Source organism: Bos grunniens, chromosome 28, assembly GCF_055505025.1.
Source record: "Bos grunniens cultivar Pamir isolate PY7600 chromosome 28, Bosgru_T2T1.0, whole genome shotgun sequence".
NCBI classification, from domain to species: domain Eukaryota; kingdom Metazoa; phylum Chordata; class Mammalia; order Artiodactyla; family Bovidae; genus Bos; species Bos grunniens.
Window position 1 is genome coordinate 5,031,096 of NC_141192.1, and position 25,087 is coordinate 5,056,182.

Sequence of the window (25,087 nt, forward strand, 5' to 3'; positions counted from 1 at the left end):
AGCCTGAGTGCCTAGAGCCACACTCCACAACAAGAGACGTCCCTGCAACGAGGAGCCTGGCACCACCACTGGAGAATGGCCCCTCAGCGCTTCTGCCAGCCCGAGATGCTGCTCAGGCAGTCCTCAGTCCGTTCTCCACACAGTGAGTGGCGTATGGCAAACAGTAAAGATTTGAAAACACAGAGAGATCTAAATGAGCTACTCACTATTGCTGACGTCCTCCTAAAATTAGAAATAAATCAGAAAACATCAAGGTTGTCTGGAGACAAAACACTGGTTTATTGTTGGCAGGTTTGCAATCTTTTGACTGTAACTGAATGTAGTTTCCCAGAAGGTGATGGGAGTGAGGAATTTTAAAAAGCAAAACCCATCAAATGCACAGTTGGGAGACTTGTAAGAGGGCTGCATGGCCCCTGCAAGCCTGACCACAGGTCCTCGCAGCTGGACTGCAGTTTGTGATGATAGGCTGTCATTGGAACTTCACCTCTGGGGCTTTTCCAGGTGGGACCCCTAGCAGAATCGGGAGTCAGAGTTTTTGTGATTTTCTAAAATCTCAGAGCACAGCACTTAACCCCAGGTCTGTCGTCGCGGCTTGGTTCCACTTTATTTTTGGTCTCTGTTAGCCACACCAGGTCCATTTTTTATGTACTTTCCTTAGGGGATTTCTCTCATTTTTATTTGTCCTAGGAGATATTATGATACTGTTAATTGTCCATGAAAATCTGCTCCCCTTCTTGAAGCATAGCTGAAAGACTTCCCAGCCTCTTTTGCGGCCGTAGGGCCACGTCACTGCCAATGCAGCAGGTGAGGAGCTGATGTGTGTCCTTCTAGACTGGGCCCATTATCACCTCCCACAAGCATTTCTTCACATTCTGGCCCCTTCTGCTGATGGGCGTAGATGGGCATGAGGTCCTAGGGACAGAAGAGACCCAGGATGGGAGACTCTGGGTTCCTGAATGGTCACATGAAGAAGTGCAGTCTTCCCAGCGTGACCACCAGGCAGTACTACCATGTGGGGAATATAGTGCAGCTGCTGCTGAAATCCGGGGAGTTGCTTGGTCATTCACATAAACTGAAGTCCTGGATATATATTCAAGGAAAACACAAATTTGGAAAGATACATGCGCCCCAGTGCTCACAGCCACATTATTTACAACAGCCAAAATATGGCAGCAACCTAAGTGTCCAGCAATGATGAATCGATAAAATAGATAGATTATATATATAGGGGAATACTATTCAGCCATAAAAAGAATTAAATTTTGCCACTTGGAACAACATGGATGAACCTGAAGGATATTATGCTTAGTGAACTCAGAGAAAGACAAATACTGTATGTTATCATTTATGTGTGGAATCTAAAAAATAAACAAAAGTATATGACAAAACAGAAGCAGACTCAGATACAGAGAATAAACTGGTTGTTGGTAGTGGGGAGAGGGGTATGGGGGCAGGGTGGGGTAAAGGATGAAGAGACACAGACTACTATGTATAAAGGAAGTATGTGTTAGGAATTTCACGTGTGCTTTAGACTCAAGGCCCTTGTATTGTTGTGGGGATGCTTATGGATGCTGGGGCTAGGGTAAGGTTGCCTTTGTCAAATAATTACAAACCTTCTGAGAGCTCCAAGGAATCAGTGTCTCAGGCCATGCCTAGGTGAACGCGTGACCAACTTTAAAAATTCTTTTAGGAAAGTGGTCTGTTTGGAGTTTCTGTTCTTTCTATTGATAGACTCAATTCTGTTCACTTTGTTGGCCAGAAAATTATTCATGTAGCCTAACATGTCAAGTATATGGGCAGGAAGCTGTTCATTATGTTTATAATACATTTTTGGTACAGAATTTCTTGTCTTACTCAAAAACTAATTTCTTATTGCTTGACAGAGTTCGTCTATTTCCAAACAGAAAGATAATACTTTCCGTTTCCAAACACTAGCTATTAGTTGTATCACAGCATTTGCCTTCCATTTAGCTATTCAGGTTTTCCATATTAAATTCCTCCTCCATTTCTAGTGTTTAAAACTTTATTTTCAATTCTTTGTCCAGTTTCAGTCTTGCTAAATAAAGAAAAGAAGTTCAAGTTTTTACTGTAAAATGGGAAGCACAGCCACCATAAAGGGAAAGAGGCACCAGAAATGACACCGAAAAAGACACTATAACCCAGGTTATGTGTGTGATAAATGGAAGAATATATTTTGACACAGATAACACAGGAAGGGCTCAAGCCAACAACACAGAGCGCCACAGATTAAGGAGAGCAGAGAACCCAACACAGGGCATGACAGAAAACTCAATCTCAATAACACACAGAGAGCGCCACAGGTTAAGGAGAGCAGAGAACCCAACACAGGGCATGACAGAAAACTCAATCTCAACAACACACAGAGTGCCACAGATTAAGGAGAACAGAAAACCCAACACAGGGCATGACAGAAAACTCAATCTCAATAACACACAGAGAGTGCCACAGATTAAGGAGAACAGAAAACCCAACACAGGGCATGACAGAAAACTCAATCTCAATAACACACAGAGAGTGCCACAGATTAAGGAGAACAGAAAACCCAACACAGGGCATGACAGAAAACTCAATCTGAGGGACTGCCATGCTCAGCGAATCTCAAAAGACATCCCTAACATTAGTCATAACAAAAAGAGCATTTTAGTGAGTGCCAGTCACACCACTGCTGCTGCTGCTGCTGCTAAGTCGCTTCAGTCGTGTCCGACTCTGTGCGACCCCAGAGACGGCAGCCCACCACGCTCCCCCGTCCCTGGGATTCTCCAGGCAAGAGCACTGGAGTGGGTTGCCATTGCCTTCTCCAGTGCATGAGAGTGAAAAGTGAAAGTGAAGTCGCTCAGTCGTGTCCGACTCTTAGCGACCCCATGGACTGCAGCCCACCAGGCTCCTCTGTCCATGGGATTTTCCAGGCAAGAGTGCTGGAGTGGGCTGCCATTGCCTTCTCCAGTCACACCACTACATTTATACAAATATCTGAAAATGTCAGCATGCTTTACCTGGCAGTAAATATCTCTTCCACAACAGGAACCAGCAAATACCCTTCAAGATGAAATGCTAACTAAGCACAGATCCTTTGTGTTTGTTTAATAGGAGACAGAATCTTGACTGGATAAATGGAATCACACGGATGCTGTGGAGAGTCGTTTCACTCACCTGCTTAGCTTTCTCACAATTAATCCAATGATATAAAATGCTGGGGGGCTGAGAAAGCTTCTTCATGGAGAGACTGATGACAAAGTCTTGTTATATATTAGTTAACCATCACGTCCTTGTATGAAACCAGGATATCACAGACTTGTGTTCCCCTGGTTTTTGTTGATAGGAGTTTCATTTGGCTTCAGCTGATGAAGGTTTGGTTAAGACGAGGGAAGGCTCTTTGTCAGCCACCACTCACTTCACACCGGGGTCTCCCTACATTCCTGAGCACAACTCACCTAGTGCTTCACAGAGGACTCAGCAGCAGGCCAGGAGGATATACTTTCCATAGCACCCCACGGTGTCTTACTCTCAGACTGGAAAATACTGATTATAATTGTTCACTCTGTGCTTCCTAATTCAGATTCATGGATATACAAATGAGGTGCAAAACCCTGCACATGCTGAAAGTGTACAATTCAGTGAGGTTTGACATATGTATATACCCAGAAAAGCATCAGCCTAATTAAGGTAAACATATCCATCACCCCTGAAAATTTCCTCATGCCCCTTTGTAATCCACACTTCCCTCTTCCTCTCCCATCCCCAGGCAACCACTAACCTGCTTTCTTCCACTGAAAATAACACTGCATTAAAAAAAAATTTTTTTTGTCCTAATGTTAAACTGTATTCATTTTTCCATGATCTATACAGTAGGTCGTTGTTGGTTATCCATTTTCAGTATAGCAGTGTGTACATTTCACATGAATAACATTTCTGTATCTGGCTGCTTTCACTCAGTATACATATTTTGAGATTGAAATAATAAACATCGAGGATACATTTTACAAGCCAGGGAATATAGACAATATTTTAAATAACTTTAAATGGAGTATAATCTATAACATTTTAAATAATTTATTTTTAATTAGAGGATAATTGCTTTACATATAAAATTTCGAATCACTATGTTTTATACCAGAAATGAGTTGTAAATCAACTATACTTAAAAAAAAAAAAAAAGAATACCCTTGTAACTACCATCCAGGCCAAGAAATTGTACTTTTCCATCCACACCAGAACACCCTCCCTGTGCCTCTTCCAAACCTCACCCGCCTCTCTACTCCCAAAAGCATTCACTGTCCCGATTATTATACTCCTTATGCTCCTTGAGTTTCTTCATTGTTTCTGTCCCCCAAGTGTGCCCCTGAGACTGCGTAGGTTAGGATTCTATAGTTCCTGCAGATTTTCAACTCTATTCAGAGGCTTCATCAGATTCAGGGTCAAAAATTTTGAAGACATTTTTGGTATTTTAGGTATCTTAGAAATTTTAGGTATTTGATGTGCACTTTCACTGAGGTGAACATAATGTCAAGTTTTTTTTTTTGTTTTTGTTTTTTGAGATGTTAGCTGGGATAACATTCAATGTTAATTCATTCTGGGGTGAAAACTGATTTTCTGACCTTAAAAGTTATCACAAAAGTTTTCATACCTATGTTTGGTGACAATATTACCGAGACTTATTTTGGTGATTATTTCACAATATATACAAATATTGGATCCTTCCTTATGTTTGTACATCTGAAACTAACAATGTTATCTGTCATGATACCTCAAAAACAACAAAAAAACCCAACCCTATGATATCCTAGGAAAAATATAATATTAGAACTAGTTGTAACTTCTGAAAACAGGCAAAACTTTTTCTGTATGGCATTTCAATTCTCTTCTCCCTTTCCAATTTTTTGTTTGCACAGTTATCTACATTCTCAGAACATTAGGAGAGGCTGGGACCTGGGTCCCACTACTTGAGCATTTGCACCTTAACAAACATCTCCTGGAGCGACAGAACACAAAAACCTCCAAGGGACAAAAATAACTGCATGCATGCGCAATTATGAACAGGAAGACACACAAAGGCTGCAAGCCAACCGCCACTTCTGAGGCGTCAGGAGCAAAAGCCGGGAACCGCGTATGGTCCCTGCACGTGGCAACAGCAAGGCGGTGGGCAGACTCCCTGAGCCAGCGTCCGGCCTGACCCACCGATGCACCCCACCCTTATCCCACTTAAAGAATCAGTCTGCCCTCCTCAACGAGCAAACAAGAGCACCTGTTACTTGTTTTTGCTCCTTCATCCTATAGCACAAGTCCCAGGAAAGCCTTGCCTGAATTCCTTCTGTGGTGTCTTACCAATTTCTGTTGATTCATGAGTTCAAGGACCCAAAACACTCTCAATTACATAGTATAATCTCTTTTTAACCCTCATTTAATCTTAGTTCTATGAATAACTATACATTTACAGCACACACTAATCCTTACTGCAATGTCTCTTTAGTTACTTTGGTTTATGAAGCTGGTTCTTCAGTAGATTCAAGGGCTCTGGAACACTCTACCAAAACACAGTAATAAAGATGGGATCACTATTTTTTTTCCCTTTTGCCTCAAGGCTCCAGGTTGGTTTAGCATCAAACTGTTATTATTTCTACCTTTATCTAAAAATTTGATATTTCGCTCATCAAGGTTTCTGGCACTAATTTTGCTTTTTGAAAAATTATTCCATTAAAATTTCATTTATCCCAATAACTGAGTGGCCTGGTGCCCATGAAATTTCGTGCGGCAGCCCAGGGCCTTTCCTGCCTCTCCAGCTTCTAACCCGGAGTAGGAGCTTCTGCTGCCCTTAGTCTTCACTGTCCCCATCCTACTTAATTTTGATTCCACTCCTTATAGTTCATGTCTACCCTGGGGTTCAGTCCCAATAAAGCCCTCAGGGCTCAGTGAGAATTCAGAGGTTTTCATGGCTCACCTTAGACTCTGCCTCACTCAGTGTGGAGTTTGCAAAGTCCCTCCAGGCTCACTTGCAAGACCTGGCCAGGATCCTGCACAGCACAAGCTCTAGGCTCTGCCGTAGGTCATTTGGCTCCTGTACTGCGCATGCGTGGGACTCTGCTGGGAAAGGGGCGGTGCGGGCCCGCTCGCCTCCTGTACTGCGCATGCGCAGGGCCTCAGCTGTCCAGGTACACTGCTGCTTCCTGCGACTTTCCCCGCAGTCACGGTGATGCTGGGGAGGGTCATGGCTGTTGTGCCCCCACTTGTATTTTGTGGAATCAGGGGGATACTCTGTCATCAAGTCTTGTTGTGAATACTGTCCCTGGATTTTGGTTTAAATATCTCATTGCTCCATCTGTGTTTTTGCTTCTGGGAAGAAAAGCTATGACAAACCTAGACAGCATATTAAAAAGCAGAGACATTATTTGCCAACGAAAGTCCGTCTAGTCAAGGCTATGGTTTTTCCAGTGGTCATGTATGGATGTGAGAGTTGGACCACAAAGAAGGCTGAGCACTGAAGAATCGATGCTTTTGAACTGTGGTGTTGGAGAAGACTCTTGAGAGTCCCTCGGACTCCAAGGAGATCCAACCAGTCCATCCTAAAGGAGATCGGTCCTGGGTGTTCACTGGAAGGACTGATGCTGAAGTTGAAGCTCCAATGCTTTGGCCACCTGATGTGAAGAACTGTCTCATTGGAAAAGACCCTGATTATGGGAAAGATTGAAGGCAGGAGGAGAAGGGGATGACAGAGGTTGAGATGGTTGGATGGCATCACTGACTCGATGGATATAAGTTTGAGCAAGCTCCAGGAGATGGTGAAGGACAGGGAAGCCTGGCGTGCTGCAGTCCATGGGGTTGCAAAGAGTCAGACACGACTGAGTGACTGAACAACAACAGTGTTTATGTGGGGATTCTGGTCAAAAAATTATACTTCCATGAACACTGCTATCTTTTCAGAATTCTTAAATTTATTTTGTTTTAAAAAGGATATTTTAAAAGAAAAAAATGGGGGACCAGAATTGTTTTTTATGTACAGAAAATATTTACAAAATACATTAAAAAAAAAAAAAAAACCCAAAGAGTACTATTTGCTCAAGGCCTAGGCATGCTCTGGAGAAGGAAATGGCAACTCACTCCAGTATTCTTGCCTGGAGAATCCCCGGGACAGAGGAGCCTGGTGGGCTGCTGTATATGGGGTCGCACAGAGTCGGACACGACTGAAGCAGTTTAGCAGCAGCAGCAGGCATACTCTCACTGTTGACAAGGGAGATTGTAACTGCTGGGATGTGACAGCTCCTGGTCCAGGCAGGATGTAGAACAGGCAGTCTAAACACCTTTGTGCTATAAGCACCCAGATGTGTGATCACCTGGCCAAGCTCAGAGGAGAGAATGGAAAAGGCCTGTGAGTGAAGAGGGGCAGGGAAAACCAGGTGCAAGTTTGTGATCGGGGTTTCAGCTGCCAGGGTGGGATCCTGCCGTTGTCCATGGAGCCAGTGAGTGACTGAGTTTCCCTGCCTTTGATGGGAGAGGAGGTGTAGGGGTCAGGGATGGAGACCCCCCAACACACACACACACACACACACACACACACACACACACACACACATACAGCCAAGTCTACTGGTGAATTGTGCCCCTAATAGAAGGTTGAGTAGAAAACATTCCACTCATTGAGGAAACTGTCATCTAGGTTCTGGGTGAGGAGGAAGAGACTCCTCTGAGGGATAATCATAGGCCTGTGCCATGGAGTGAATATTTATGTGCCCCAAATTCCTACACTGACATCTTAACCCCGGAGGTGATGGTATTAGGAGGTGGGGCCTTTGGGAGGCAATTGGGTCAGAAGGCAGAGGCGTCATGAAGGGATGAATGTCCTTGTAAAAGAGGCCTGAGAGAGCCCTCTTGTCCCTTCTGAGAGGGGAGGACACAGCAGAAGTATGAACCCATGAACCAGAAAGTGGGCCTCACCAGACGGAGGATCTGCCCGCACCTGATCCAGGACTTCCCAGCATCTACAACTGTGAGAAATAAATTTCTGTTGTTTATATGCCACCCAGTCTGTGGTATTTGTTACAGTTGCCCAAAGGGAATAAGCAGCCTGTGATTCAGGCCGCCAGTGTCTGATTCTAAGCTATCAACATTAGTAAACAGAGGAAGAGGATGGAGGCGGGGAGGGGGGCCTCTTTAACTGGGGTGATAGGTGAAGTCTTTATATTGGGAGGAACAGGAATGAAATATTATTTACAGAGAATTCTATATGTCCATTTCCAAAGGGACTAAAATGCTCTGGAGAAAATTCAATGTCCTTTTCTGATTAAAAACCAAAACAGCACTTTAAAAAATGATCATAAGTCGAAATGTCCTTAACAGCCCGTATATATATATATGGGTTTCCCTCACGGTTTAGACAGTAAAGAATCTGCCTGTAATGCACGAGACCCAGGTTTGATCCCTGGGTTGGGAAGACCCTCTGGAGGAGGGAATGGCTACCCACTGCAGTATTCTTGCCTGGAGAATCCCCATGGACAGAGGAGCCTGGTGGGCCACAGTCCACGGGATGGCAAAGACTCAGACACAACTGAGCAACTAACACTTTCACACACATATATATATATGTATGTATGTATATAAACCTGGCTTGCCAGGTGACTCAGTGGGTAAAGAACCCATCTATAATGCCGGAGATGAGACGCAGGAGACACGAGTTCAATCCCTGGGTTGGGAAGATCCCCTGGGGGAGGGCATGGCAACCCACTCCAGTATTCTTACCTGGAGAATCCCCATGAGCAGAGGAGCCTGGTGAGTTACAGTCCATAGGGTGGATTAGATGTAGACACAACTGAAATGACTGACTGCAAAGCCAGCGAGGGTCCACTATCACCAAAATGTGCCCTGATCTCACCATGGAAAAGAGTCAGCAGTTACTACAAATGGGAGGGTAAGAACCCCAAGACCATCATGAACTAGAATAATTTGATAAAGCTATCAAAGAAATCCCTAGGAATTGGTTAAAGGCCTAAAAATCGTGTTAGAACTATAAGTGAATAGGATACTATAAAAAAAAACACAGGAAAATTAGAAAAACAAAGTAGGATAAAAACAATTTCTAGGACTGAAAGCCAGTGCCATGGAAATTAGAACTCTATTGGTTGGATTAGATAGCAGATCAAACAAGGTTGCAGATAGACTAGTGACCCAGAACATTGCAGAAAGACACAGTGATGGAAAATAAAAAGAGGGCAAGAGCCATCAGACACATGAAATACACATAGAGGCTAATGTACATGGGATTTTAGGATGAGAAATGGGCGGAGCGGTGAAAGGACAGAATTTGAAGTTTTTAGAATGTTTGAAAACCAGGGATCTGCAGATTCCAGTCCTGAGCATAAAAAATAAGAACAAACTTGAACCTTGCCCTACAGTAATGGTCTGTAGAATATTAAAGACAGTCGAGGACTTTATCACAGAGGAGGGAACTCTGACGACTGGGAGAGCAAACAGCAGACCAGTCAGCAGCCACAGTTCAGGGCAGGACGCAGGGAATAACATCGTCAGATTCCAAGGGAAACAGATGCTTTTCATTCTAAACAACCACTCGGAAATAAAAGCAAAATAAGAATCTTTTCAGATAAAAAAGAGTAAGAGTGTTTGCTTCTCTCATGCTCTCATTGAGAATGAGGAATGATGTATTTAAAGAAGTAAATGAATCCCAGAAGGAAGCAGTGGAGAATAGAGACATGGAGGCAGGAAAGGAGTGAGGGCAGGTCTAAGTTAGACAGTCATTGACAGTGTAAAATCATCAGGGGTTAGTAATAATAATCATGACTCATTAGAAGACATAAACCTCTGTGGTTCAGTGTTGTATCCTGAATATCACCTGCCGACCTACCAGGGTTCAGAAAGCCTGAGCTGAGGTTGGGAGTGCATTACAGCTATTTATATAGTAATTATTCATATCTATTCATATAATAAAGAATTATATACCATGAAAAAGTGGAGTTTATTCCTGGAATGCAAGAATGCTTCAACCTAGGAAACTGCTTTGGTGTAAACACCACGTTAACAGAATGAAGGGAAAAAACACTACCATTTCAATTAGTGCAGAAAAAGCAACGGAAAAAATTCAACAGCCTTTCATGATAAAAAACACTCAACAAGTTTGAAGGACATTACCTTGACATAATCAATGCCATATATGTAAAACCCAGAGCTGTCACACTCAGTGGTTAGAAACGGACAAGTTTTCCTTTGAGAATCAGGAACTGTGTAAGAATGCTAGGCTTTACTATTTACCACTCCTATGCAACATGGCGCTGGTAGCCTTAGCCATAGCAGTTAGGGCCAGGAGACAGTGAGGTCCTGACTTGTCCTGAACAGATCTCCCACTTTACCAACTCCCACTGACACCTACGGCCCACCTTCGTTTTGTCTCCTCGGGAGTCAGGGTCATTTCCACGAGCAGACCCCTTGCCACCCAAGAATTCAGTTCACACAGATGTGACAACATGGTTGAAAAATATCTCATACGATGCATAGATTATCAAAGATGTTTTATACAGATGGATGCTTATGGATGGATGGAGGAAGAGAAGAAGAAACAAAGGCAGACAGAGATAGGAGGTTGGAGGCACACATTCACGTGTCTTTACGCGGCACAAGGGACAATTCCCAGTCAGTGCATCACCTTACACTTGTTATTTATAGTGGATTTTCATTGACTGGACATGGAACAACAGACTGGTTCCAGATAGGAAAAGGAGTACGTCAAGGCTGTATATTGTCACCCTGCTTATTTAACTTCTATGCAGAGTACATCATGAAGCTGGGCTGGATGAAGCACAAGCTGGAATCAAGATTGCCAAGAGAAATATCAATAACCTCAGATATGCAGATGACACCACCCTTATGGCAGAAAGTGAAGAAGAACTAAAGAGCCTCTTGATGAAAATGAAAGAGAGTGAAAAGTTGGCTTAAAGCTCAACATGCAGAAAACAAAAATCATGGCATCTGGTCCCATCACTTCATGGCAAAGAGATGGGGAAACAGTGGCAGATTTTATTTTTGGGGCTCCAAAATTATCGCAGATGGTGACTGCAGCCATGAAATTAAAAGATGCTTACTCCTTGGGAAAAAAGTTATGACCAACCTAGACAACATATTAAAAAGCAGAGACATTACTTTGCCAACAAAGGTCCATCTAGTCAAGGCTATGGTTTTTCCACACATCATGTATGGATGTGAGAGTTGGACTATAAAGAAAGCTGAGCACTGAAGAATTGATGCTTTTGAACTGTGGTGTTGGAGAAGACTCCTGAGAGTCCCTTGGATTACAAGGAAATCCAGCCAGTCCATCCTAAAGGAAATCAGTCCTGAATATTCATTGGAAGGACTGATGTTGAAGCTGAAACTCCAATATTTTGGCCACTTGATGCAGAGAGCTTACTCATTTGAAAAGACTCTGATGCTGGGAAAGATTGAGGGCAGGAGGAGAAGGGGACCACAGAGGATGAGATGGTTGGATGGCATCACCAACTCAATGGACATGGGCTTGGGTGGACTCCAGGAGTTGGTGATGACAGAGAGGCCTCACGTGCTGTGATTCATGGGGTTGCAAAGAGTTGGACACGACTGAGCGACTGAACTGAACTGAATTAACTTTACATTTGTTATTATAGTGGATTTTCATTAACTTCAAAATGAGTTTGAAGAAGAAAATGGATATATCTGAAAGAAGTATTATAAGTTTATAAAACATGTTCTGAGGAAGGCTAACTTCGAAAGGACCACTTTTGGATTGGATTGGTGTGTTTGTCATAAGCAGCTACACACTGCCCTCTGGTGGCCTTATGAGATATGGCACGAGTGCTTCAGGGCTCCACTTTTTTGGCGGCCAAAGAAGCCAACTCGTAAGCTTAACAGATTTTCAACAGTCCTGCTGTTAGAGCAAACCAAATTCTGTAAGACTCAAAGTTTTGGAATAACTTTCTAGTGGAAGTTATTGTCTTGACTATGACACAACAGGCCACTTCCCAAGTGCATTGTTTCAGGGAGTGTTGATTGAGTACCAGACCCTGGGTCCACAGCAGAGACAGACAGGAGCCTGCTGTCTCAGGGGCCCTGCAGGGAGGGTGGGGACGTGCTGGGCTCTCTTGTCTGCATCCCAGCTCTGTGTGTCTGGTGAGGAGAAACTAGTGTATCCACACAAAGACCACACTTTTCTGGTTTTATTAACAATAAGAGAGTTTAGAAAATTAGAAAATTGTAACTCAACATATTTGTGTAAAATCATCCAATTATATAGAGTTAAAAAATGGGATTACTTTATATTACCACTTAATAGGAGTAATTATTCCATCCATTTAAAGTTTTAGAATTTATGAATTTAATGGCTGCATAACATTTCTTACTATTTCTTGTACTTCAGTTCAGTTCAGTCGCTCAGTTGTGTCCAACTCTTTGCGACCCCATGGACTGCAGCATGCCAGGCCTCCCTGTCCATCACCAACTCCTGGAGTTTACCCAAACTCATGTTCATTGAGTCGGTCATGCCATCCAACCATCTCATCCTCTGTCGTCCCCTGTCTTCCTGCCCTCAATCTTACCCAGCATCAGGGTCTTTTCAAATGAGTCAGCTCTTCACATCAGGTGGCCAAAGTATTGGAGTTTCAGCTTCAACATCAGTCCTTCCAATGAACACTCAGGACTGATCTCCATCTCCTTACAGTCCAAGGGACTCTCAGGAGTCTTCTCCAACACCACAGTTCAAAAGCATCAATTCTTCTGCGTTCAGCTTTCTTTATAGTCTGGTTGGAAGTAAGCAAAACAATTGTGTGGACTTTGGGGAGGCTGTTTAGAGCAAACACAGCTGAATGGGCCTTTTTGCCCTTCATTTTTCCTTTCATCTGCCTCAGAAATGAAGACATGGTGACTGGTCAAGGTTGGTCCTCCAGCAGCCATTTTGTGCCAAAGAGACAGATAGCCGTGAGGTTGGACACTGTCTAAAAATGCTGGGGCAGAATAACGGTTGTGGGCTGACTGCTGTGGTGTGCAGTTGAGGGCCGGTGAACTTCCCTGTAGCTCAGACAGTAAAGAATCTGCCTGCAACGCAGGATACCCAGGTTTGATTCCTCGGTTGGGAAGATCCTCTGGAGAAGGGAATGGCAACCCACTCCAGTATCCTTGACTGGAGAATCCCATGGACATAGGACCCTGGCAGGCTACAGTCTGTGGGGTCGCAAAGAGTCAGACATGACTGAGCAACTAACATTGCTATGAACAGCTTACATTCATAAGGAAGGAAGACATTTCCCTCTTGCTGTGCCTGTGGTAGTCCAGGTTTTCTGCTATAATCGGGAAATATGGGCATGAGATGACAGTGGTCACTCCTCGGCAAGGCAGACCACCTTGAACTCTGCGGACATCCTGTCCACAACCGTTTAGTCTGCTCACTAACTAGACAGCATCTCAAGCTTCCACAGACTCCAGTGACTGAGGGATGTTTGGGGGTTCTGCAGCGAAGGTATTCTCTAAAGGTGAATCTGGTTTTGTATAGAGACTTTGATGGGAGAAGGCAATGGCACCCCACTCCAGTACTCTTGCCTGGAAAATCCCATGGACGGAGGAGCCTGGTAGGCTGCAGTCCATGAGGTCGCTAAGAGTTGGACACGACTGAGTGACTTCCCTTTCACTTTTCACTTCCATGCATTGGAGAAGGAAATGGCACCCCACTCCAGTGTTCTTGCCTGGAGAATCCCAGGGACGGGGGAGCCTGGTGGGCTGCAGTTCATGGGGTCACTAAGAGTTGGACACGACTGAGCGACTTCACTTTCACTTTTCACTTTCATGTATTAGAGAAGGAAGTGGCACCCCACTCCAGTGTTCTTGCCTGGAGAATCCCAGGGATGGGGGAGCCTGGTGGGCTGCCGTCTATGGGGTCACAGAGAGTCGGACACGACTGAAGCGACTTAGCAGTAGCAGCAGCAGTGACTTTGATGAGATGATTCCTGGCCACTTCCTACAGACCAACACAGAGCCTGTGCTTCTAAACCATTATGGTGGTCCTTCAGTGCAAGCAGCCATTTCCCTTGGTCGCCTCATCTGCTTCAACTGCTCCAAGCTTAACTGAGGGCTTCAGTGTTCCCTCCTCAAGGGAGAGCTCAGAATTTCCTTCAGCTCTGGGGGCTAGACCAGGGGTGGGCAGTGGGTCATTGCTACAGGAGCCTAAGGGGTGGTGAGGCCTGTGCTCAGTCCAGAGCTTGCTGACCTGAGGCTCTGACTTTTCTGAAGCTTCCCTGAGCACCTGCTATGTTTTGATAAAACCCTTTCTGCTCCTAGAATCATAGGATCTGCTACTAATGTAGAGGGATGGGGTAGGAAGGGAGATGGGAGGTTCAAGAGGGTGGGGACACGTGTATACTTATGGCCAATTCATTTTGATGTATGGCAAAAACCATCACAATATTGTAAAATAATTATCCTCCAATTAAAAAAAAACCCTTTCTGCTTACACAAATTCCACTCAGAACTTCCCCTGAAAGGAATACATCCAAGGCCATGGCTCTGACTTTTTATTCAACCAAATTTAGAATTTTTAAACTTTAGTTAAATAAATTAAAAAAATTTTTAACGTTTTTATTTAACCAAAAAAAAAAAAAATCAAATGTTCATCAGTCTCCTCATACATACTTGGCCAGACACAACAAGTCACAAGTTATATGTCACCATTGATATGAAAAATCAGGAATGGGTAAATCCATAGACAGTTAAGGATTATTGGGGGTATCCCAGTGCTGAAGGTGAGAGGAATGAGGAGTGACCAATACATACAGAGTTTCCCATGGATACAAATGTTCTGGAATAGACAGAAAAGGAGTTACATAGCCTTGTGAATGTACTTAATACCACTTACTTGTACAATATAAAATGATCGAAGAATTAAATTGTAAGTGTACTTTATATCATAAAATAACCCCTGTAGTATATGTAATTTAAAAATATTAAAAAATGGAATAACAGGGGAAGGGGAGGAAGCCTCCAGGGCCGCTGCTGGTAGGGGGGCAGGGGCCCGAAGCCTGCTCGTGTGGTGCTCCTGGCTGATCTGGGAGCAGCTCAGGGATGTTGGGGGAGGAGCTGGCTGTGGCACCTGAGTGAACAGAACCGGCTCTGCTGTGGTCTCCAGAGTCAGAAACTGGAGCTGGACGACCCTTTGGGGCCAAGCGCTGGTGCCGAGGCCAAGATGTCTCTGGAGCTGGGGTGACTTAAGCTCTGAACCGAGGCTGCTGAGGACACCGGCTGAGGTTGTAGAGGAGGCGCGAGGTCAGGCTTCCGTGACGATTCACGCCCTGAAGACGGCCTGAGCGCTGCTGCTGGCATCTCGTCTGGATCTAGAATTGGAGCCTGTGTAGGTGTTTTCCTAGCCTTCAGCGTAACTGAGAACAAGGGCAGGAGCAAGCTCTCTCACTCTGGAATTGGAACTGGCGTATTTCTTGATCTGGCCCTTGACCTTGAATGAGGGCTGTGGCTTGAGCCTGCTCTGGCCCTGGAGCTGCAGCGGGCAGTAGAGGTGCAGGGGGCCCCCGGTCTCGAGGGGCTCCCAGAGTTTGTTCTGCAGATGGCGTGATAGTTCCAAGAAGAGAAAATATCAACAGGACTGCTTTTCCACCTGCCTTCCAGAGAGGAAATTTCTCAGTGCCAATGGATGAAATCTCAGTCCAAGATGCCAGAAAGTCTTCCTGATTGCAGTCCAGGGCAATAGTGATCTGAGCCTCCTCGTTGCTCCTGGCCCATGCCAGCCTCGGGAGGCTCTGCTCTGTGTGGCCCAGCGCCTGCCTTCCCCTACCCACTGACTTCCATCACCATCCAGAGTCCTCCTCACCATCACCCTCTGCTTCAGTGGGCTCCAGGTGCTCCAGGAGAAGGTGGGCTTGGTGCTCCAGGTCTGAGCCAGGCATGCTGAGCTCTAGGGAAGCTAATAGCTTCTTCATGCAGGGAAATTCCAGGGACTGATGGAAATCCTCAGGGTCATAGTGCAGTTAGATACCCAGGATGGAGTATATGGCCCTGGGGGGGAGGCAGGTGGGAAAGAAAGTCAGAGGCCTGGCCTATCCTTCCCCCACTGTGATGTGTGCAGTCCAGGGCTCTGCCAGCCCCTGGCCATCCATAGACCCCACATCTCTATGCAGCTCTTTGTTCAATCAAAGCCCTTTTGGGTTTTCAGCTGGTGCAGGGTCCCCCGTCCTCGTCAGAGTAAGGCAGGGTGCACCCATACCTAGAGGAGGCCAGGAGGGTGTCACATGGACCGTGCTGAGGGCACATCTGGATGTGATGGCCAGTGTGACAATGTGACCCTCGGGGGGTGGAAGCCCTGGAGGGTAGGACTGCTGTCTGCTCGACGCCTTAGTGGTGGTCATTCCTAGACAAATGTCTCACCTGGCAGGCCTTCCTAGTTCTGTGAAGAATGAGTGAGCCCTGCTGTCCCCATCACACATATCTCGGTGGCCTGGGCTATCCTACCTGCCCCCAGGGATCCCTGCTGTCACTCACTTGGGACAGGGAACCCCAGGGTTCACCTCTCAAATGGGAAAATAGTTCCATCAAGGCCCAGTGACAAATGAGGCAGAGGCCCCCTCATGGGGAGCAGGAAAACGACAACTTAGCATCACTGCAGCCCCTCCAGCGACCTTTCCATGCGGCCAGGTCTCCAGAAGCACTTTCCACGAAGGACCCACTTAGTTCCTACAGTCACCCTAGGGGGCTGGCCCTTTCTTCGCCCCAGTGTGCAGAGGGGCAGGCTGAGGCTCGGACAGGTGGACTGACACTCCCACCTCTCACAGCTAGTAGGTGGCTGAGTCGCCAGTGTTCCAGGAGGGCCAGAGTGCTCACCTCATGAACAGAAGGCCCAGCGCTTGCCGGGTGGTTGCAAGGCTCTGTAGGTGCTCAGGAATAGGGGGCGGGAGAAGGGGTGGCTGCCCAGGGAGGCAGGCTCCAGGCTGCCTGCCAGCTTCTCCAGCCTGCCTCCCTGGACATGCCACACCACGCAGGGCTCCTGCCTGTTCACTGTGGATACATCTCCCCCCTGGGGTGGACTCTCCTCCTCTGAGGAGAGTCAGAGGCAGCACCATGGACACCAGGAGGCTTGGGGCAAGTCCCTAAAGCCTCAGGGACTTGTGGCAAGAGGTGGGACAAGAGTGCCTTCAGCGGAATTCTCCTGGCATCAGCAGTGAAATTGGCGGTAGGCCAATTCAGTGTATTAGGCTCTCGGGGTAATTTGTGGCACAATACTGAGAGCTCCTTCCTGTATTAACTGCATCGTCCCTGTGATTGTTATCAAAATATGTCATCCAGGGGAAGAACACAGAGGCTGATCCCAGGGTGGGAGGGATCAGGATTGTCAGGCCAACAAGGACACCTGAGGATGGAGTAAAAATAGGAAAATCTGTAGAAAAATGCAGAAACACCCTTGACTTCATATGAAGCGAATCCTGTCAACTATGTGGACAGTAACTGCATCTGGACAAGGCAGGGCCTGGGCCATGAAGACGGGGAGAGGAGCGGGGCCCAGGATCCTTTGGGAGCGGGACTCTAGGAGGGAGCCCAGAGGAGGCCAGGCTCTGGGGTCCAGGCCTTCCCGGTGCGGAGGCTCCTCCCTGGCACTCACCCTGAGCCCGCCCTGGGCTCCGCTGCTGGCGGGGGGCACCTCCTGCGGGGAGAGGGAGCAGGGGGCTCCATGCACGGGCTCCTGCGTGTTCTCCTGTGTGAAGCCCTGTGGACACAGCGCCCAGCAGCCAGAGCCCTGTCCGGCTGTCTGCGCTGGTTCTCAGACCCACCAGCCATCTCCACTCTGCACACACACACCGCCTCTGCACAGACCTCGTCAAGGACGGAAAACAGTTGACGACCTGGGGGCTTTGGATTCACACTGGCACAGATCACAGGCACCTCAGGAATCTGCTTTTCCCCCTGCCAGCCCTGTCCTGGGGTGTGACCACGACAGCACCACCTGTTACCCAGTCCTCACCAACCCGTCCCCGTCCAGAGGGGAAACCCCCTCAAGCCCCGCTTCCCCTACAGGAGAGAGGGGATGTGGAGCTGCCCAGAGAGGGCTCCCAGAGGCGGCCAGGCCTGGACTGGCCTGCTCGCGGCCACCGTGTGTCACCTTAGGCGACCTCCTGGTAAACGACCCAAGGCATCGGGGCTGAGGGTTGAACCACTATCCACAGCATCTGAGAAACCTCTCCAGTATGGCGGCACCTCAAAAAATTATATAAAACTACTATAGGATCAAGCAATTTCACTCCTGAATATATATTTAAAGAAAACAAAAAGCCAATTTGAAAAGCTGTATGTGCCCCAATCTTCATAGCAGCATTCTTTACAATAGCTAAGATACGGAAGCAATCTAAGTGTCCAGCAACAGACGAATGAGTAAAATGGATATGTTTATATAGAAGAGAATACTACTCAGCCATGAAAAATGAAATTTTGCTATTTGTAACCACATGGATGGACCTGGAAGATACTATGCTTAGTGAAATAAGCCAGACAGAGAAAGACGGCATTGTATCTTATCACTTATATGTGGAATCTAAGAAATAAGACAACCAATTGTATATAATAAAATGGAAACAGACTCAGATACAGAGAACAAACTAGCTGTTACTAGTTGAGAGATGGAGAAGGCAATGGCACCCCACTCCAGTACTCTTGCCTGGAAAATCCCATGGATGGAGGAGCCTGGTAGGCTGCAGTCCATGGGGTCGCTGAGGGTTGGACACGACTGAGCGACTTCACTTTCATTTTTCACTTTCATACATTGGAGAAGGAAATGGCAACCCACTCCAGTGTTCTTGCCTGGAGAATCCCAGGGACGGGGGAGCCTGGTGGGCTGCCGTCTCTGGGGTCACACAGAGTCGGACACGACTGAAGTGACTTAGCAGCAGTTGAGAGAGGGAAGGGGAGGGACTGGATCGGGGTAAAGGATTAAAAGCCACAAACCACTGTGTGGAAAATAAATAAGTTGTGTGTTGTTAGGAATTTTATACGTATGTTTTAAATTCAAACAAGGTCCTGTATAACGGGGATTTTTCTGGATTCCAGGGCTAGAGTAAAGCTACCATTGTCAAATAATTGCAAAGCTTTCTAAGAGCTCAAGGGAACATCTCCTTGGGCCATTCCTAGGTGAGTATGTCATGTTTCAAGAAAGTGTTCTGTTCAGAGTTTCTGTCCTTTCTCGATTGAAGTTTTGTTACTTTTGTTTTTCAGAAAGTTATTCATGTAGCCTAACATGTCAAGTATATAGGCAGGAAATTGTTCATTGCCTTTTTAAATAATTCTTTTTTTGGTACAGTATGTCTTGTTTTATTCAAAGTAAACGAATTTTTATTGGCTTGACAGGGTTCATCTATTTCTGAATAGAAAGCCAATACTTTGCTTTTCCAGAAACCAGGACTTAGTTGTATCCATCAAGCATAGTATTTGCTTTTTAATTGGTTATTTTAGATTTTCCAAATTATATTCCTCAACCATTGCCAATCTTTAAAAGCTTGCTTTCAACGCTTAGCTTGAATGCATGTTTTGTATAATCTCAATCTTGCTTAAAAAAAAAAAAGTTCATGTTTTTACCGGAAAAAAAAAAAAAAAATGAAGAACAGCTAACATGAAGCAAAAAAGACACCAGGAATGAGATTATAGTAAGTGATAAATGGAAGAATGTGTTTTCAACACAGACAAGACAAGCAGTTAAAACCAATTAAATACAAAGAACTCCACAAATTTAGAAAAAAACATAGGAAACCCGATGAAAAGCAGAACAGAAAAATCTGAGGAACTGCCATGCTCTGGCCTCAAAAGACATCTTAGCAAGTCATAATGAAAACAGCATTTAGTGATTTCCAGTCATGCACTTTTATATAAATATCTAAAAATCATAGCACGTTTTACCTGACATTAAATGCACCTCTTCCACAACAGAAACTGTTACAGCATACTCTTCAACATGAATCGCTGAACACAGCTCTTTGTGTTTTTCCTATAGGAGACAGGATCTTGATTGGATAATTACAGTCACATGGGTTCTAAGGGCGGCACCATTTTATGCCTTAGCCAAGCTAAGAAAGCTTAGCTTTCTCCAATTAATCCAATGATATAAGATGCTGGGGGGCTGAGAAAGCTCCTTCGAGGAGAGACTGGGGACAAATCCTTGTTATATGGTATATATCCATTATAAACTTGTGTGAAACCCTAGGAAATCAAAGATTCATTTTCCCTTGGCTGTTTGTTGGTGGTGGTTTCAACTGGCTTCACCTGATAATGGTTTGGTCACGAGGAGGGAAGGCTCCTTCTCCGCTGCCGCTCGCCTCATACCAGTGTTTCCCTACTTCTCTGATCACGAGCAGCACAGTTCACCTGGTGCTTTACGGCAGACTCAGCGGCGGAACCAGGAGGATTCCAGGGCACCAGGGGCTTCCTGCTCCCAGTTAAGACTGGGAAACACTGTTTGTAATCATTCCTTCTGTGCTTCTTCATTCACAGTTTCATAGATGTATAAATGAGGTACGAAAAATGGCACATATTTAAAGTGTGAAATTCAATGAAGTTTGACATGTTCACTTCAGTTCCGGAGAAGGCAGTGGCACCCCACTCCAGTATTCTTGCCTGGAAAATCCCATGGACGGAGGGGCCTGGTGGGCTGCAGTCCATGGGGTCGCTGAGGGTCGGACATGACTGAGCAACTTCACTTTCACTTTTCACTTTCATCCATTGGAGAAGGAAATGGCAACCCACTCCAGTGTTCTTGCCTGGAGAATCCCAGGGATGGGGGAGCCTGGTGGGCTGCCGTCTATGGGGTCGCACAGAGTCGGACACGACTGAAGCAACTTAGCAGCAGCAGTTCAGTTCAGTCGCTCAGTCGTGTCTGAGTCTTTGCAACCCCATGGACTGCAGCATGGCAGGCCTCCCTGTCCATCACCAACTCCTGGAGTTTACCCAAACCCGTATCCATTGAGTTGGTGATGCCATCCAACCATCTCATCCTCTGTCGTCCCCTTCTCCTCCTGCCTTCAATCTTTCTAAGCATCAGGGTCTTTTCCAATGAGTCAGCTCTTCACATCAGGCAGCCAAAGTACTGGAGTTTCAGCTTCAACATCAGTCCTTCCAATGAACACCCAGGACTGATCTCCTTTAGGATGGACTGGTTGGATCTTCTTGCAGTTCGAGGGACTCTCAAGAGTCTTCTCCAACACCACAGTTCAAAAGCATCAATTCTTTAGCTCTCAGCTTTCTTTATAGTCCAACTCTCACAGCCATACATGACCACTGAAAAAACCATAGCCTTGACTAGACAGACCTTTGTTGACAAAACAATGTCTCTGCTTTTTAATATACTTTCTAGGTTGGTCATAACTTTCCTTCCAAGGAGTAAGCGTCTTTTAATTTCATGGCTGCAGTCACCATCCGCAGTGATTTTGGAGCCCCCCAAAATAAAGTCAGCCACTGTTTCCACTGTTTCCCCATCTATTTGCCATGAAGTGATGGGACCAGATGCCATGATCTTAGTTTTCTGAATGTTGAGCTTTAAGCCAACTTTTTCACTCTCCTCTTTCACTTTCATCAAGAGGCTCTTTAGTTCTTCTTCACTTTCTGCCATAAGGGTAGTATCATCTGCATATCTGAGGTTATTGATATTTCTCTTGGCAATCTTGATTCCAGCTGTGCTTCATCCAGCCCAGCATTTCTCATGATGTACTCTGCATATAAGTTAAATCAGCAGAGTGACAATATACAGCCTTGATGTATTGCTTTTCCTATTTGGAACCAGTCTGTTGTTCCATGTCCAGTTCTAACTGTTGCTTCCTGACCTGCATACAGGATTCTCAAGAGGCAGGTCAGCTGGTCTGGTATTCCCATCTCTTTCAGAATTTTCCACAGTTTATTGTGATCCACACAGTCAAAGGCTTTGGCATAGTCAATAAAGAAGAAATAGATGTTTTTCTGGAATTCTCTTTCTCTTTCAATGATCCAGCAGATGTTGGCAATTTGATTCCTCTGCCTTTTCTAAAACCAGCTTGAACATCTGGAAGTTCATGGTTCACATACTGCTGAAGCCTGGCTTGGAGAATTTTGAGCATTACTTTACTAGCGTGTGAGATGAGTGCAATTGTGTGGTAGTTTGAGCATTCTTTGGCATTGCCTTTCTTTGGGATTGGAGCATCAGCCTAATTAACTTAAAAAACATACCTGTCACCCCTAAAAGTGTCTCATGCCCCTTTGTAATCCACACCTCCCTCCCTCCCATCCCCAGGCAATCACTAATCTGCTTTCTTCCACCAGGATAACACTGTATTTTAGATAAATGACATCTTACTGTATCTGGCCGGAGAAGGCAATGGCACCCCACTCCAGTACTCTTGCCTGGAAAATCCCATGGACGGAGGGGCCTGGTAGGCTGTAGTCCATGGGGTCGCTAAGAGTCGGACATGACTGAGCGACTTCACTTTCCCTTTTCACTTTCATGCATTGGAGAAGGAAATGGCAACCCACTCCAGTGTTCTTGCCTGGAGAATCCCAGGGACGGGGGAGCCTGGTGGGCTGCCGTCTCTGGGGTTGCACAGAGTCGGACACGACTGAAGTGACTTAGCAGTAACAGTACTGTATCTGGCTGCTTTCATTTAGCATAAATATTTTGAGATTTAAAAATAAGCTACAACACAGGAAATATAGCTAATATTTTAAATAACTTTAAATGGAGTATAATCTCTAAATTTTTGAATCACTATGTTGAGTACTGAGACCAGTATAATATTATAAATAGACTATACTTCCATAAAAAAGAACACACTTGTAACCCACCATGCAGGCCAAGAAATTGTACTTTTCCGTCAACCCCAGAACACTCTCCCTCTGTCCCCTCCCAACCTCAACCACCTCCCTACTTCCAGAACGACGCACTGTCCTGACTTTTATGCTCACTCATGTCCTTGAGTATCTTTATACTCTTTCTCACCCAGTGTGCTCTCTCGACCCTGTGGATGAGACTTGCTCATTTTATTGATGTCTTTTAAATCTCTTTTAGTCTGTAAGTTCCTTCTCCATCCCTTTCTTACAATGTAGCCATGGAAGAACCTGAGCCTTTGCCCCCTACAGAACTTTCCAGTCAGGATTTTGCAGACTGTGTTCTCAGGATGAAGTTCAGCACATCCCTCTGTTCTCTACATTTCCTGCAGATTTTCAAGTGTATTCAGAGGCTTGATCAGGCTCAGGATGGAGATTTTTGATGAGACTCTAGGAATTGATGTGCTCTTTCATCAAGGGCTGTGTATCCTGTTTGTCTTTTTTTGAGATGTTAGCAGAGATGATGGTCAGTGCTGATGGTCATTGATCCATTTGCGGGTGAAAATGATATTCTAACAACATCATTTCTCTTTCATGTATCAGCTGGATTAATTTTATAGAGAGACACTTCCCTTCATCTACTGTTTGGTCACCTGGAGGAACAGTTCAGAGGGTAAAGTTAGGTTCGATGCTTCTTTTCATTTATTACTTTTTCTCCCCAGAGAATCTGAAAAGTCTCTCACTCCAGGGTTTCCTGAAGCAGAACACCTGGGGAGTCAGAACACAGCAGGAGAACATCTTTCTCTATGCACTGTCTCCAGCCAAGTGAGCTGGCTACAGGGCTGTCACTAGAATGTGGGTGCCTGGTTATAGGGGTTCCGAGTTCTGTTGGAATCTGTTGTCAGGAAGGTCAGATGTCTGACCTTCCTGGGGTCCCCTTGCTCGAATCCCTCCTCATACAGCACCTCTACACACAGCCCTCTGGGCTGCAGACTCCTCAGCCCCTTCTCCATGCAAACCCACATCTCACATAGTTACACCCGCAGCCCTCTCCACAGTCCCCAGAGAGGGTCTGTGTGCGACTTTGAGGAGACGGACCTGGGGCCCAGACTCATCTCCTCGTTAGTACCTCCTCTCCACCCTGGAGAAGGCATTGTGTCTCTCAAGGCCTGTCTGTCTCCCACCTGCACTGGGGGAATGATTCCAGCATGTTCTAGGGATGTCCTCAGGTAGACTTGGGTTGTGTTAGTCGCTCAGTCGTGTCTGACTCTCTGCGACCCCATGGACTGTAGCCCGCCAGGCTTCTCTGTCTGTGGGATTCTCCAGGCAAGGATACTAGTGTGGGTAGTCATTCCCTTCTCCAGGATAGGTGTGATAAGAGCTCAAAACACGTGGGGGCGATGTCGCACGTAGGTTGTACATCCACCCCTTTTCTTCTTCTTCCCTTCCCTTTGTCTGTCCCTCTTCTGATCACATCACATAGGCCTTATTCAGCGTCACTGTGCACATCTGTGTGTGTGCACATCGGTGTGTGTGCACGTGTGTGTTGGCACCAGCGCTTGCCCTCTGGAGGCCGCAAGAAAACTCCCGCCTAGAGAGGGATGGGCACACAGTGGCCCAGGGACAGGCTGGCAGAGGATGGGCTGCCATCACCAGAGAGACTTGACAATTTCATTTGCTGCTCCCTTTACATTCCTGTCCTTGAATGTCTCTCCCCAAGACTGAGGCCAGCTGGAATGTTTTCTCCTAGCCCAACCCCAGTGAAAACAGAGTCAGCTTCACCAGGAGCAAGAGGATTTTGTCAGCTAGGGTAAGAAGATCCTCAGCCTTGCTCAAAATCCTTTGAGTAGCGGCTTCTCCCAGTGACTTCATCAGGAAAGTGGATCAGAGATGATCTGATCTCATAAGGGTCTAGGTATCAATTGGCTCCAGACTGCCTTCTGGAGCTCCCTTCCACCCCTGCCCACCATGTCCATGCAGCAGCGGCACCTGCTCAAATCACCTGGGTCTCTGTCTGCCCCCTCTTTCCTCCTCATCTCCGCAGGCAATCAGCTCATCCCCTGTCCCTGGATCCCGAATCTGAAATGCATCATCCTCTCCCTGTATTTCCCTTCTCCCTCCTAGTCCAGACTGCCACTGTCCCCATTTCTGTTCTTTGCTTTTATTTATCATTCCCTCTGATCCTAGAGTGGGAGGTTTAAGAGACAAATCTGTCCCTGTGACTCTGCTAACAAACAGGAAATCTCTCAGTAGCTCTTTGGGGAAAAGCCCCAATTCTCAG

General features: G+C 45.9%; 2 long non-coding RNA genes across 4 annotated transcripts; both read right to left on the reverse strand.

Annotated features, from left to right (window-relative positions):
- Positions 1 to 255: 255 nt before the first annotated feature.
- On the reverse strand, positions 256 to 6,080 carry LOC147342788 (uncharacterized). Of its 2 annotated transcripts, XR_015156573.1 has the most exons (4): positions 5,957 to 6,080; positions 3,453 to 3,617; positions 3,172 to 3,359; positions 256 to 1,080 (listed from the first exon to the last, which is right to left on the reverse strand). It is a non-coding gene; the product is annotated as an uncharacterized LOC147342788 (long non-coding RNA). The 2 variants fall into 2 exon arrangements; XR_015156572.1 differs by having other exon boundaries at positions 3,172 to 3,617.
- Positions 6,081 to 14,531: 8,451 nt separating this feature from the next.
- Positions 14,532 to 20,299, reverse strand: LOC147342789 (uncharacterized). 2 transcript variants are annotated; one of them, XR_015156575.1, is made up of 3 exons: positions 20,281 to 20,299; positions 19,918 to 20,005; positions 14,532 to 16,038 (listed from the first exon to the last, which is right to left on the reverse strand). It is a non-coding gene; the product is annotated as an uncharacterized LOC147342789 (long non-coding RNA). The 2 variants fall into 2 exon arrangements; XR_015156574.1 differs by lacking the exon at positions 20,281 to 20,299 and having other exon boundaries at positions 19,918 to 20,270.
- Positions 20,300 to 25,087: the final 4,788 nt, after the last annotated feature.